Genomic DNA, 14,805 nt, shown 5'->3' with positions numbered 1-14,805 from the left:
AGTCACTATAACACAACCAAATTTTGGTGCCTAAAACGCTGCCGGAAACAAAGCAACAATTCCCAAAAACACAACCAGTGTTGTTGTCTGTTGGTCTCTAACAGCGGTCTGCAGCTCTGCAGGCATGCTGGACGTCCACCATCACCTCCACCTCCCACACACAAAGTCAGCTCATATTCATTCATTCATCACTTTAGAAACGTTCAAATGATTCATATAGATTCTGAAAATGTAAAGTATTCACAGTTCTCATCCCGAGTTGTCACATTTCAGCTTTGCAGTGGACTCATGTCGACATATTACGCTTTAATAATCCTTCTAAGTCTGCTTTTGGTGTTCCTGGATGCCGCTACCATGATGTCAGCTCAAGCACATGGTGGGTTACACCGCACGAGGTTATTTTTAGGCAACAAAAGCTCATGGCAACCCACACCGGGACGTCAACAAACGCACATGCTGTTAAAAAACACCAGTTTTTTCACACTTTTACACGAAGCTTGGCGTGTAAGGTAAAAAAAACCCATTACATTTAAACTGGAAGCAAATGCCGGACTCCTGCATGAAAGTCCGGGGTCTGTTGGATCCATGCACCACTCCCACCAGCCCTACAGGCGCCCTCACACTCCTCATATTACATCGTTAGCGTTTTGACCTGATTCTGATTGGTGTCATGATCATACACCAAATCTGTAACATTTGTACGAGTTTGGACGACAACAGGCTGGAATAATTTGCATGTCAATAATTTTTTTTCAAATGTGAATGAATGTAAATATTACAAATAAGCAAAAATGCTGTTTAGTTTCTGCTCTGCAATTACAGGCATCAACCAATCACATTGTGCCTTTAATGACAAGGATTAGAAAAACAACAGGTGGCTCTGTAGTTTTAACAAAGATGCCAAACTTTATATCTCCATTAACCTAAACAAAGGCGGTGCATACCAGATCCGCCCCTTCTGTTCTTACCTTTCACAATAAGAGTTCGAGACAAGTGTGTTACAGTTTCCCAGAAGGAACTCAAACTCACTCAGAGCTTTTCACTCAAAGCAAACTCAGTAAAACAGCTTACAGTTTAGGTTATTCAGCAGCTTACCTCAGATAGACTGCCACACTGCTGGGATCCCTGTAGTGTCACAAACTCACATTGCTGCGAGTATGAATCATTCTGATATGAAATATTCTCAGACGAGTTTTTCACTTTTTCATCTCACTCCTGCTGTGCGAAGGCCTTTACTCTGATTACCGTCTGTGTTTAAACCTGGTGCTGTTGCATTTCAGCTTGTTTGGAATATTTTCTATGACTTCATTTTCTAGTGCTGCACAATGTCTCATTTTCTTTATTTTATTCTGTTTTTTTTGGGCCAAAACAAATGTTGAACATGTTTAAGAAAACAGGAATTTGGGCAAAAATGATTTTACTTGATAATATTCACAATGTTTGAACGTCATATGTGAATAAATTGATATTATTCGTTGAAAGTATACAGGAGTGAGTGTGTGTGTGTGTGTGTGTGTGTGTGTGTGTGTGTGTGTGTGAGAGAGAGAGAGTGTGTGATATCCCATTAACGGTGTTTTTATTGATGAATCCTCCAGTCATGTGGAACTACGTTTACCCACAGTGCCATTGGCTTCAGGGGCGCCATGGCAACACGGTAAGTAGGATAAATGACATCACAGCTACCTGTCATCGCACAGCTGGAGGGGAGAGAGAGAGAGAGAGAGAGAGAGAGAGAGAGAGAGAGAGAGAGAGAGAGAGAGAGAGAGAGAGAGAGACGGCGCAGATCAGTAAGAGAACGAGATCATTTGGGCGGAGAGGAGAGAGAGATGCTGAAAGAGTAGAACGGGAGCGATGCTGCGCGGTGGCGGAGAGGTGGAGGACAGAAGACGGATGAGCGTGAGGAGACAGAAAAGAGATCAAGGGAGGAGAAATTGTAATGAAAGATTTTGGGTGCAGGAGCGAGAGAGGAGAGGCTGATGGATATTTATCAGGATGAAAACTGTGATCAAATAAAAAGTTCTTGTATGATAATTTATATGTGACATGTCATTAACCCTTTGAACCCTGAGGAAGCTGGTGCAACTTGTTTCCAAAACGTGGAGAAAGGCAACCAGCTACTTGATAAAAAATGTTTCATAAATTGAAAGAAATTAAAAGGAAATGTTTTTTTTAAAAAAAGCGAGGGAAAAACTAACTACAAAGTAAAACTGTATTTATTTATAACAATTTTATACAATTTGTTAACACTTACTCTATGTCATTTTCTTGTTATTTTTTTAGCTTTCTTTTTTTCCCCACAATTTTCTTTTTTCAGATGATTTTTATTTTATAATTTTTTTTTTTTATTTTACTATTTTTTCTCCCACAAATTTTCAGGTAGTTTTCTTTTTTTTTTTTGTTAATATGCAGACGCAAGAGACCACTGCACTGCATCACTGCAGTGAAAAATGTAGTATGCACTGAAACGTAAGCTTATTTATTTTCTTTACTACGCTGTCTTGCAAATCAATTATCACATTTCCATCTGTCAAAAGTGGCGTGAAAAATCTAGTTGTCGTGCTTGTATGTGCCACGGATTCTGCAGTTTTTAAAAGAAACCAGAGAAAATAAACAAAGACTCTCCACCTGCTGATTTTCACTCCGCGGGGCGTCTTTAATGGATGCAGATCTAAAGGAGAAGAAATTGCATAAATGAATGTTTAATTTGTGGGAAGGAGGTAGCAGCTGTAATGTTCTGAGATTTGCTGGTGCAGCACTTCCTGTTTGCATCCATGGAAACTACAAAAGATGGAAACATCATTACCTCATTTGTGCCACTTCTATTGATGGTAATGGGGCATGCATGACAAGTCTGCCTCGAAGTCTCTATATCAAAGGCTGTTTCACCTTTGACTGAAAAATGTCCTCGCAAAATAAAAAACTAAACACTGCTGACTGATGTTTTATGAAATGTTTGTCTTCAGTGAATTTTTAGTCCATTTAATACATAATTAAATGTTCACAAAACCACTGCAGCCAGAAAGAATCCCCCGGGATGGATGTAAATTTGGGTGAAATGGGGCCAGTGTCAGTCACTGTAACAGGACGTCACGTTCAGAGCAAAGGGACGGAGCAGGAAGTATAATAGACTGCAGCTCAGCAAACACGCTGATGTTAAGTAGATGTCAAAGGGACGGCCTGTACCAACACCGAGAGCCTCTGCAAATATAGTATCAGGATGAAAGCTGAGACGGCGGCCGCGCTCGCTCATATCTGCCAAATGGACTGCTTCACCGAATCAGCACCGCCGCGTATCAGTTCAGAACAGTTCCCAAAGCTACTCTAATCACATTTCTGTTTTTTTAAGCTTCCCTGTAATATTATACAAGACATTAAGATTGATGTTTAATCTGCATGTATCTGTCAGTGCGATGTTTGCTGAGGGACTGTACCTATCACTCGCCAAAAATACAGAAACAACCTCCGTGTTATAAGGTGCACGAAAAAAGCAGATTGTAGTGAAGTGACACAACATGAACGCTATTCATCCATCCATCATATATATATCTATCTACACAAACAATAGACTGACAATCAAAACTGACTGTAATTTAGCAAGTCATCTCTACTTTTCAGCCTCCAAATGTGTTTTTTTAGGAACTGGTAGCTGCCCCACAGCCCTTTCAGCACCAAATATGGGTGTTTTTGGGGGACAGATAGCTGTGTTTCTAGTAGCTTTTCAGCCCCAAAATGTGGTCGATGTAGGGAGCTTGTAGCTGTGTTTCTCTATCTATCTATCTATCTATCTATCTATCTATCTATCTGTCTATCTGTCTGTCTGTCTATGACTGACGCAGGTTGTGTAAACAATTGAGCCAAGTAGCAAACAATTTGAACACATGACCTAATTTTGAGGTTCAATACAATGTATACTGTCATATTATTATTTCACAAGTCTTGATACTGATCTCATGACACTGAGCCAACTCCGTTACCCATCATGCCATTCTACCTCCCAAGATGGTTATCGGACATCAGTGCGCAGCGTCGCAATAAGAATCCTTCACCTTGGCGGTCTCCTTACCGTGAACAGGTAATGGATACACAGGCAGGTGAATGCACTGCGAATCAGTTCATATTGGTTTCACACACGCACCGGAACACACACACACACACACACACACACACACACACACACACACACACACACACACACACACACCTCACAGTCTGTTAATGCTGCAGACAAAGGAGATGCCGATCGATTGTTGGCAAGGCCAGACATGAGAAAAGCACTATAGTCAGGAAATAATATCACACACACCGCGTGCACACACGCACACGCACACACACGCACACACACACACACACACACACACACACACAGAGCGCTCGGCTGCTCGCAGGGCGAGTTAAACGCTGATGGAGGCTGCGGTATGAAGGTGAATGCTTTGTGATTAGAAAGCCCTGATGATGGAGGAAATGTTGAGAGACATTGTGCTGGCAGTTAGCAGCTTGCAGGCCAGGAGGTTCATTTATCAAAGACTCTTACCAGGGTCTCTGTCAGTATTCTCAGGGTCCGCAATAAAACTTGACGTTACCGAGCCAAGTGGGAGGGTGCCAGGTTGGCACGGTGCGGGTTTTTTAAGTCTGCCAACAGAGATACTGACACTGACATCGGATCAAAAACACTGACAGGTATGTTTGTTCCGGCTGTGAGCTGCAGAGGGAGAGCCAGCAGGTAGTAAAGACTCACACTCAGCCGGGACAGCACCCAACTTTTAATGTGAGGGCTGCCGTTATTTATTTGATTTTTATCCGTCTCGAATTTTAAGTGGAGTCTGGGATGTGACTCAAGTGCTGGGCATTCATTTTGACATCAGATCAATGCTGGAAGTAGAAATTTGCTACCCTGACATCTTTTATAGTGACTTTTATTGACAAATTAACCCTCAGGGTCCATTTTAATATTACACACACTCATATCACCCTGCGCAGAAAAAACAGCTTTTCAAGCTTTAAAAAATAATATATATTAATACTATTTTCTACTTTCATTGAGTTTATTTATTTAAAAAAACGTCAGGAAAAAAATATAAATATTTGACTCTTATGATTATGACATTTACATTCCAGGTTTTTGTCATGTTGCCACTATGCTTTTAGATGGAAAAACAAAAAAACCCAAAACTTCATTAGCTTCAATATACTACATGCTAAGTAACTTTTTAAAAATTATTTGATTACCACAGTCTGGGATATGTCAATGATTAACAGCAACATTCACTGTGACAGTGCAACTAGTGGAAATAGCACATATTTTCTCCATTGATGGAATGTGTTTCAATTACGGCTGGGTGATATGGAAAAAAGTCTTACCACAATAATTTTTTTCATATCAGTCGATATCGATATATATCACGATATACATCAAATCACTATTTCTGTCAAGCTTAAAGGTTCCCTTTGACTCCTCAGTGAGATACGCAGATATCATATAACAGTGATGCACCATAATGATTATTTCAACCGATAACGGTAAACCGATAAATTTCAGCTTCTCGTGGCCGATAAGATACCGATAATCGAAGAATGAAAGCAGAGCGGACAACAGCGGAGACACCAGCGGAGACACCGTGCCAAAATTTATTTCTCTATTCTCCCAGTTTTATGAAAAATGTTTTTGAGCACTTTTATTTGTTCCAAAGGAAAAAGTAGCTTTTACAAAATGTTTATTGTAAGAACTAAATCCATCTAAATCTGTGTGAGGTATAGCTGCTGTCAGTTTGGTTGTTTAGATTCATTTACCCAAATTTTGTTGCATCAAAATAGCTAGAATTTCCTCTCAGCTGAGGTTCCCTCTTAACAGATCAATGAACAATGATGCAGCGTAATATGAATGAATGTGCAGGGTAGACAGAGAAAAAAGTAAATCTTTATAAATGAGTCAAACTCTGCAAGCACGCTAAAAGGATGAGCCAGCAGCCAGGCCATAAAAATTAATTTCTGCTTAAAATGATAATAAACCCAGGGGTTAAAACACAGATTTCTCTCAGTGCCCTCAAACCCGTCTCAGCAGGGGTACCAAGCGCCAACACACACAAACCAAAGCACGCCACGTAACCACCCACCCACCAACTGTGACTCTGACTTACTGCCTCCTACACACACAAACACACACACACATTTACGGCTCGCAACCAAACTCTTTCCAAAGTTGGGATTTATGGGGGAATCAATGCTTGTGTCAGAATAACGTGTCTGCATTGATTTTCTGCAGTTAGATGCATCAAAACAAAACAAAAATGTAGAGATATTCAACATTGTGTGCAAAATCTGTAAGACTGCACATCAGAGTTTACTTAATGTATTTTTCAAAAGTGTGTAAAGCCATTTCAGCCATCTGTTCCCATCAGTTTCACCTGAAATGAAGCCAACAAAATTCAAATTTCAACACTTCACTGAAGCTGAGCGAGTGAAACGAGCCAGTTATTTAGGCAGCAATATTTTTCACATTTGTAATATTATTGAAGTGTAATAAATGCAGATTCATCGCTCATGATCTCTTATTTTAGAGGTGACGTCATAGTGTCAACAGCCAATCACAGCGCATATTCAGAAATCCCAATGTGTTTTTTTTTCTTCAATATTGTCATAAATTTAGGCGGTCCTCTTTCTATTTAACTCATTGTATGTAGTGCACGACACGCACCCCCAGAGTTCAGTCTTAGGTCTCTACGAGTGGAACAGCTGAGCTGAGAGACACAGAGACACCTAGTGGTGGAGGGAGAAGTTACAGGACTGTCAACAGCTGGCAGCAGCAGGCAGAGAGAGACCACGGGGAAAAACAGCATGTTTATTTTACATCTAACTTGGTAAATTAAGTATTTATTCCAAACAAACTGGAGCTGCTGATTGTTGCAACAGGGGACTTACTGACTAGACTACTAAAAAGACGGACCAAGATGTATGTATGAGTTTAATTTTGTTTCTGTCAAGTTAGAATAAAGTGTGTTTTTTTGTGTGATGACTTAATGAGGCAATCAAGCCTCGTCAGTCCTCTGTGACCGCGAGAAAGTTAAATTCAAAAGGTGTACAGTTGTATTTTTCTTTTTGATAAGGAAAACGTGTGAGAATACTATTTTTCTCAAAGGGAAAGTTCACCCACAAATGAAAATGCAGTCATTATGTACATGCTGACAGAAAGTTGGGTCAAGTTTTATAGTCTCGGGGAAAAGGAGTTGCACTCATCTCCTAAACAATTGAAGCAAATGGTGAAAATAATTCAAATGTTAAAAAAAACAACCAATAATACAACCACAAAATGTCTCCATACTGCTTGTCTAAAGTAATAGGGATGTTGGCGCTGCACGCCGACATTCAAATGGTCTTTTTTAGTGCTATTTCAAAATGAACATCGCCACTATGTGAAAAAAATAACACCTACTTTCAAAAACAGTTTCAAAATGTACTGTCTAAAGTGATTTATTTAACAGTCTAGCATGGTTTCTCCACACTGATATGCTGATCACACACACACACACACACACACACACACACACACACACACAAATAAAAAAAAATGTTTGCATTAATACCTTCAACACCTTCATTTAACAACATTCCTGGCAATATTTCCTTTATTATAAATTGCAGGTTTTGAGGTGGGAGGGTGAAAAAGGTAATAATGAGGAAAACTGCAGTAACTCAGACATACAGTTGTCCCTGTAAACAGCCGTGTTTTTATTTGTCAACTTGCACATTTACATTTTTATATTTAGCTTCAACTCACAACAACCTCTAGAGGGAGCTCTGCTGAAAGTTAGCCGGTGACATTAAAGCACCGAGGAGGCTGCAGCTGCTCAGGGAATCACAGAGAAGGGGTGAAACTGTGTGCACTTATGCTATGCACAGTGTTTGGATAAAAGCATCCATTAAGTGGTCTAAGTTGGGACTGAGCGGAGAAGCTCAATTAGTCCATCTGAGAGAGAAGAAGATGTGGCCCCTTCTCTTTCACATGCATCCAGGGTTATGTTTTTGTGTAGGGCATGGCAGCCTGTATACTTTTACGTGTCCCTGATGTCGCTAATCTGTGCTGCCTGCTTTCTTTTTATAGGTAAAAACATAAAGCTACTAAATGACACGACTGGGGTTGAGCTCTGACAACAGCTGCTGTCGTAAAATCCAGCCTTTGCTGCGAGACAGTTCGGACATACATCACAGATATTATAAAGCTTGTTGTATGAGGACACTTTAACCACTGCATTTCAATATGCATCATTTTTCATCATGTCCTAATCCTGGAGATGGAAATTTCAGCACCAAAGGTCAAACTGTTTTGAAACCTTTTCTCACTTCCAGTTTTGACATGTAGTACCAGACGGGTTTCGAAACATCACGTGATTGACATAGATAGATAGATAGATAGATAGATAGATAGATAGATGTCCCAAAAACACACCCACATTTGGAGGCTGAAAACTGCTAGAAACACATCTATCGGTCCCTAAATAACTCTCACATTTAAGGCCAAAAAGCCATCACAAACACATTTACAAGTCCCTAAAAACACCCACAATAAGGGGCTAATAAGCCAATAGATACACAGCTATGCGTCCCAGAAAACACCCTTATTTAGGGGCTGAAATGTTGCTTGAAACACAGCCATTAGTCCCCTAAAAACACCCACATTTGGGGCCTGAAAGGCTTCTGGAAATATAGCTCCCTAAAGTCCCTAAAATATGCCCACGTCTAAGGGCTGAATATCTGCATAGCTACAAGTCCACTAGAAATACCGTGTGAAACCAAATCACTAGGTCATTTTAATAATATAAAATACTTTTCCAGCGTGTGTGGCATACTACGGCTGTCACAGATGTCATGTGACATTACATAATGTAAGTAACAAATCTCGTTACTTTAAGTCAAACCATGATTGTTTTTCTAAACGTAACCACATACTTTTGTTGCCTAAACCTCAGAAAGTCAGCCCAAAAATGAACTTTTTGTAACCTGACCCTGAGGGCCACTGACCGAGCATCAGTATTTGATGAGCTGAAGGTGATGCAAAAAAACCAAAACTGCCTAATGTGATCGTTTCCATAACCTCCAAAGACTGTTGTTTCTTCTATTTTCTTTCTTTTTTTGGCATGTGTGAGGAATTAAGTAAAATTCAGAGATTAAAGATTTATGATGACTAGCAGACACACTGCTTTTTGTTTGGAGCCAAATCTCTCTTTTCTTCTCTCTCTCTGGAAAAAAAAAATAGCTGGAAGCAAAACCGTGAAATCAATTTGTTTAGTAATATGATAATAAACCCAGGGGTTAAAACACATATTTCTCTTTGTGGTCAGTCTGGCTGTTGTGCTCTGTGATGCACCTCAGGAGGTGAGCAGAACAAACACACACTCACACTCTCACACACACTGAGCGTAGTAAACACTGGAATCAATGTTCGCAGCAGGATCTGAATGGACTGCACTAACCCAACTAAAACTATTAGCCTCTAATGGGGAAAACCAACACGAACGTGCCCAGCGCTTCCACAGCCGGGCTCAGAGTGGGGCATTAACACACACAGTGAATACTGACTGTCAGCAGGCTAACTTTATTAGCAATGTGGCTCCACGCTGGTTATGGAAATAGGATTGACTGCAGGATCGTAGGGAGAGGGTTAGCATGCTAGCATGGGCTTTTTTAATAGAAGTCAATTGAAGTCAAAGTGTGTGTGTGCATGCATGTGTGTGTGTGTGTCAGGGCATTAGCATCAACACACAAAAGTTTTATAATTGCAGTCAACTCCCAGGGGCAGTAATGGAATTATAAATCACCATTCTTGGCACGGGGCATGTGTGTATGTGTTTGTGTAAAAGTGTTTGTTTTTTTTGTACCTTTGTTTATGTTTGCAAGTGTGTGTGTGTGTGTGTGTGTGTGTGTGTGTCTGCCTATCTTATAGCTGTATGTTCCTGTCGTCATGGCTAGACTGTTCTCATTCCAAACTCAATAAATACCATCTCTTTGACAGTGCTTTGGGTGTAATATCCTGACGGCAAAAGTCACCTTTTGCATCCGCATGATACGCCACTATCCTGCCTCAGCTGAGAAAGCAGCTGGACAGAACAGTTTGCAGTGTTATTACACACAGGCCAGACGGCACCTGCCGCATCACCATGAAACGCGGCAGGTCAAAATGCTGCCGGTGGCAACGTAATATAAGGCGCATGAGGGTGCCTATATGGCAGGTGGGAGGGGACGTGGATGTCCAACAAACTCTGGACTTTCATGCAGTGGTCTGGTTTTCGTATGTGCTTGTGTTGTCTAAACATAACCAAGTGCAGCGTGATCCCACCGTGTGCTTACGATGACATCATGGTAGCACAATCCCGGAACGTCGAAAGATAACTACCTAGAGCGTAATACGTAGCCTTGGAAATCACATATCGCAAAGCCGCGATATGCGACGGCTTTGGATGAGAATGTGTTGATTATACGCAGGCAGCCGAATGAACCAAACCTGCCGCATCCATAGGAAACATGGCAGGATGCCGTCAGGTTGAGAAGTTGCAGGTAACAACATAATATAAGGACAGCAAGGTGGTTGGAAGGGGCGGTGGATGGATCCAACGAAACCAAACAAACCCTGGACTTTCATGCGGGAGTCTGGTGTTCGCTTTCCGTCTGAATATGATGGTTTTTTTTTCTACACCTTACAATCTGTGGCTGCATGTGTTTTTGTTGCCTGAACACAAGTATGTGCAGCGTAATCCCATCATGTGTTTGTACTGAGTAGCGGGTAGCGCCATCCCTAAATGTCAACAGCAGACGCAGAGGGATATTTAGAGCGAAGACAGAAGTCCACTGCAAAGCTCAATAAGTGAAGACTTGGGCTGAGACAGTGTGGGCTCCTCTGTCCATGGGTGGCCAAATAAATCAATAAATGCTGCTTTAAAGAGCAGTTAATTAAGAAGTTTCTTATAATAATGTATGTATAGGCCCCTGTAACCAAAGACTGACCCAGATGGAGGAACTGGTCGGGCAGATGCTCTCATGAGCAGGTGGGGGGTGGCGTACAGTCCCAAGGTAATTAAATATTGTACTGTAGCCTAATGCAGCCTGGGCAAGCTCCTCTGCAGCCTCACAGAAGCCAGCGTTAATCTCACCGGCTCAGCATTTCCAGCGAGATATTAGTCTGGAAACACGGACTGAGAATGAAAATAAACCTGGCAGATGGAAAGTGGACCAATCAGCCCATCATGCAGGACTGTGTTTTGGAGATGTTTTTTGGTTTTTGCTTACGTGTATAGGGCACCACTTTATTTTCTCACCTAAATTCCAACAGGCAGATTAGCCATGCATTATAAACGAAGGTTCAGATTCTACTGTGATAAATTTTCAAATGCAGGACAATTCACTCCTGTCTTATTGCCTCTGGTCAGAATATTTAACAACTGCACCACAATGAGGGTTTCTAAGTGCACTGAAATGTCTGTCAAGCTCTGTCGAGGACACAGGAACAACAAGCAGCACCCTGACAAGACCGTGAACCTGATCAAACCGGCCTCTGACTGCAGTGGACGTTTGCTGTAAATCAGCAGCTTCAGAGCTGAACGGGTAGGTACACCTGAGGATGAATGCGGGATGGCTGGACTCTGCTGATATTCATCTCTGACATCAGCTGATTCCTTTGAAAAAAAGGTCTTTTCACATCTCATCATGACCTGCAGATTCTTCCGGAAAAACCTCCTAAAACTGGACTTCAGCTCTCTGGCTGTTTCTGAATACTGCAATTTATGCAAAATCAAAGATAATTTATGTGCGGCTGCATACCCCCTGTTCACACATTTTCACATTTCCTGACAGTTTTCCAACACTTTGCTCTGAGACATTCTGTTATTGCTGAGCTATTGCATTACTTTTAGGACAGAATCAATAATGTTTACTACCCAAGGTTAAAAGACGGCTGGATGTTGGTGTGGCATTACTCCAAAGTCCATTTCTCCAGTTAGATCCAGGATCACAAATTGACCTCCATCCAGCAATGTGACTGGCTGACATTCAATTTTTCTCAAGCACTGGTGTATGTGTCTTTTTTTCGGCTATTTGTTCAAAACCAACCCAACTGTCAGAATAAATGTTAGCATTGTGCATTTCTGCAACAACAGATATGTTGTATGAAACTATAACATTTAGTTATAGGTGCCAAAAGCGCCAACGTTCTTGTTGTTAGCTCATAATTATATGTGAGGCATATGAATTTTGGTGCATTACATTACATATCAGCATGTTAACTTCCTCACTGAGAACACTGCAGATTTGAAATGTTCAAATTTCCTCTTCAGTCCACAGCTGCAGAGAGCAGACAGAAAGCTCTAACACACGGCACAGTATGCAATAACAAAAGACATAAGACTGAGGTCATTTCCAACACTTCAAATGCTGCTTTGAATGGATCATCTGATCTGCAGTTTGTCTTCTGCTCTCCACCAGTGATGATGACATCACTTCTCTGTGACGGCCTCACCTGGAGGCCACAGTGATGCTCAGACAGGGTCACACGCAGGCACAGACACAAATATAAATATGTATCTTAAAAAGTTGCATATTGCAGCTCTAATTTACCTCGACAAAGAGCGGTGTCATGACACTTGTCATTTTGATATTTCATCTATCCACTGAGCAAAAGCTTTAGCACAACACTTTAGATTATTTTATTTGACAGAGGCTGACAGACAGAGGGTCAGTGTCAGCAAACAAAGTGACAATGAAGTGACAGCTTTGTAAGTTGTGGAGGATAAGATGGGGTCCTTGGGGGGGGCGTCTAAGGGTAAATGTCAAATGGGTGCTATTTCTGGATTGGTGACTGTCCCTAACGCTTAAATCCTGATGAACTGCGCAGCTTATATGATCAACCTAAACCTGTGCAGAGCAACTGAAAAATGAGCTCCTTTTTGTTTATCCAAAACACTGAAGCACAGACAGGTTGGCAGATAGAGAGCAGAGAGCTGACAGTTGAGCATGTTGTGGAAGACAGCGATGGAGGCGGTGATGTTTTTGCCAGTGAGTCAACTCTAACCCCGGATGACTCCAATAAAAAAACACGCTCCTTCGACAACCAGAGAAATCTAACTGTAGGCCTCCACCGCGCTCAGAAACACACTCTCCACGAGTAACAGGCTGAAACTCGGCTCATGACCTTGCTTGTCATCCTCACTCCCCTTTGTTGTCACTCTCAACCACATGAAAAAACAGTATGATAGCCAGAGTACAGCCGAGTCAGGCGGAGGAGAGCTGAACCCGATGAGACAAGCAGCACCTGATTTCCTTTTTTTTTTTATCTTTGTCCACTAGTTTCACTTCATGTTTGAGGCCGGGGAGACCGTGATCGCAGGATGATGTTTTTTGTCTCCTTCTCAAATACAGAAGTGCAGCTCTGACCGTCAATGTAAACAAGAGGGACAGAAGCTCAGTGGGTACAAGGCTCCTTACATCATATCTGTTATGTAACACGAGTTTGGAAGGAAAAGGAAGGTTGCTGCAAAGATCCCCGGACCAGCGAGAAAAATCTGTTCTACAAGTGAGACTGTGGTGTTACTGACAGCTCGCTGAGGGACTGGAGGTGTAAAATAAGTGAGGGAAAAGCAAAGCGATAAAGATTTACCGTCATACCTCCCGTTGCAGCAGAGAAGAGCATATGAATCTGAATTCCAGATGACTGCAACCAACATGTTCTCACTCCCAACTTGCATCAAACTGAAACATCCCTTTTGGACGGTCAGAGATGGTGCGTCACTTTCCACTTCTTACATGTATAGTGTGGTTTAAAAAAAAAAGCCTTGGTTTTCACATGAAATGTACAGTTTCTGCTCATTAAATGCATACAGTCTCCTGAAAACCTGAACAACAGTAGGTTAACTTTGTTTTTAGGTTTAGGCAGCAAAAGCATGTGGTAAGCTTTAAAAAAGCAGGTTACATTTGTTGCTATTCTTCAGCCCGTTCTCATTCCAAAGTTGTCAAATACTACCGCTTCGACCTCCAAAAGCCAAATTTTGCGTCCGAATAATGTGCCTCTGGATAGTGTCAGCTGAGAAAACAGCCAGACAGAACCGTTCATGGTGTTGTGATACACTGCTGGACAGCACCTGCTGTGGCAACACTACACCTGGACAGGTGATTTCAGTTAAGAACGCCGCCGGATAGATAAGCAGCACGAAGGTCCCTATAGGGAGGTGAAAGGATCCAACAAACCCTGGACTTTTATGCAGGAGTCAGGTAGTAGCTTCCTGTCTGAATGTGGCAGGTGCTGTTCGGCTGTCCGGCCGCGCTCTCCAATGGCGTATCAAGCAGACGCAAGAGGCGGCTTTTACTGTTCTGATCTTTGAAAGACTATTTGAGAGAACTTGGTCACCTTTCTGAATGTACCTGCCTTTTTTTTGGCATCAACTCTTTTTAAAATGATAATTATTGTTATTTATTCAATTTTATTTTTTGTCTGTTTATTTTCTTTGAGAATGTGAGCACTGTGTTCAAAAATCAATAAAAATTTATTTTTTTTAAAAAATTCAACATTTCTGCCGACCACAGAGCAACACTTTTGTCACCTGACAAACATGTCAAGCGGTCCTCAGTTATCGCAGCGTAATCCTCCAGTTCATTAGAATCAAAGACTCGTGGCATTTGCGGCGTCTGATTTGACTCCAGCACGCTGCTTGTGTGTGTTTGAAGCGTTGGGACTCTCGGCGGGCTGATGGGAGCTGCGATCCTTGCTGCTCTGTCCTCACCGACATTCGGACTGACAGGGACGGCTGAGCAGTGATCACGCTCTCCAGG

The 14,805-nt window shown here is 41.7% G+C and overlaps 1 long non-coding RNA gene across 1 annotated transcript in view; it reads right to left on the bottom strand.

Moving 5' to 3' along the window:
• The window catches only part of LOC148187624 (uncharacterized), a 176,123-nt gene that overhangs the window by 27,929 nt on the left and 133,389 nt on the right, over positions 1–14,805 (bottom strand). The gene's annotated exons all lie outside the window — the stretch shown is intronic.

Source organism: Plectropomus leopardus, chromosome 13 (genome assembly GCF_026936395.1).
Source record: "Plectropomus leopardus strain MGB_pleo_1.0 chromosome 13, ASM2693639v1, whole genome shotgun sequence".
NCBI classification, from domain to species: domain Eukaryota; kingdom Metazoa; phylum Chordata; class Actinopteri; order Perciformes; family Serranidae; genus Plectropomus; species Plectropomus leopardus.
The sequence above is the reverse complement of the archived record's forward strand: the minus strand, read 5'-3'. Positions and strand labels throughout refer to the sequence as shown.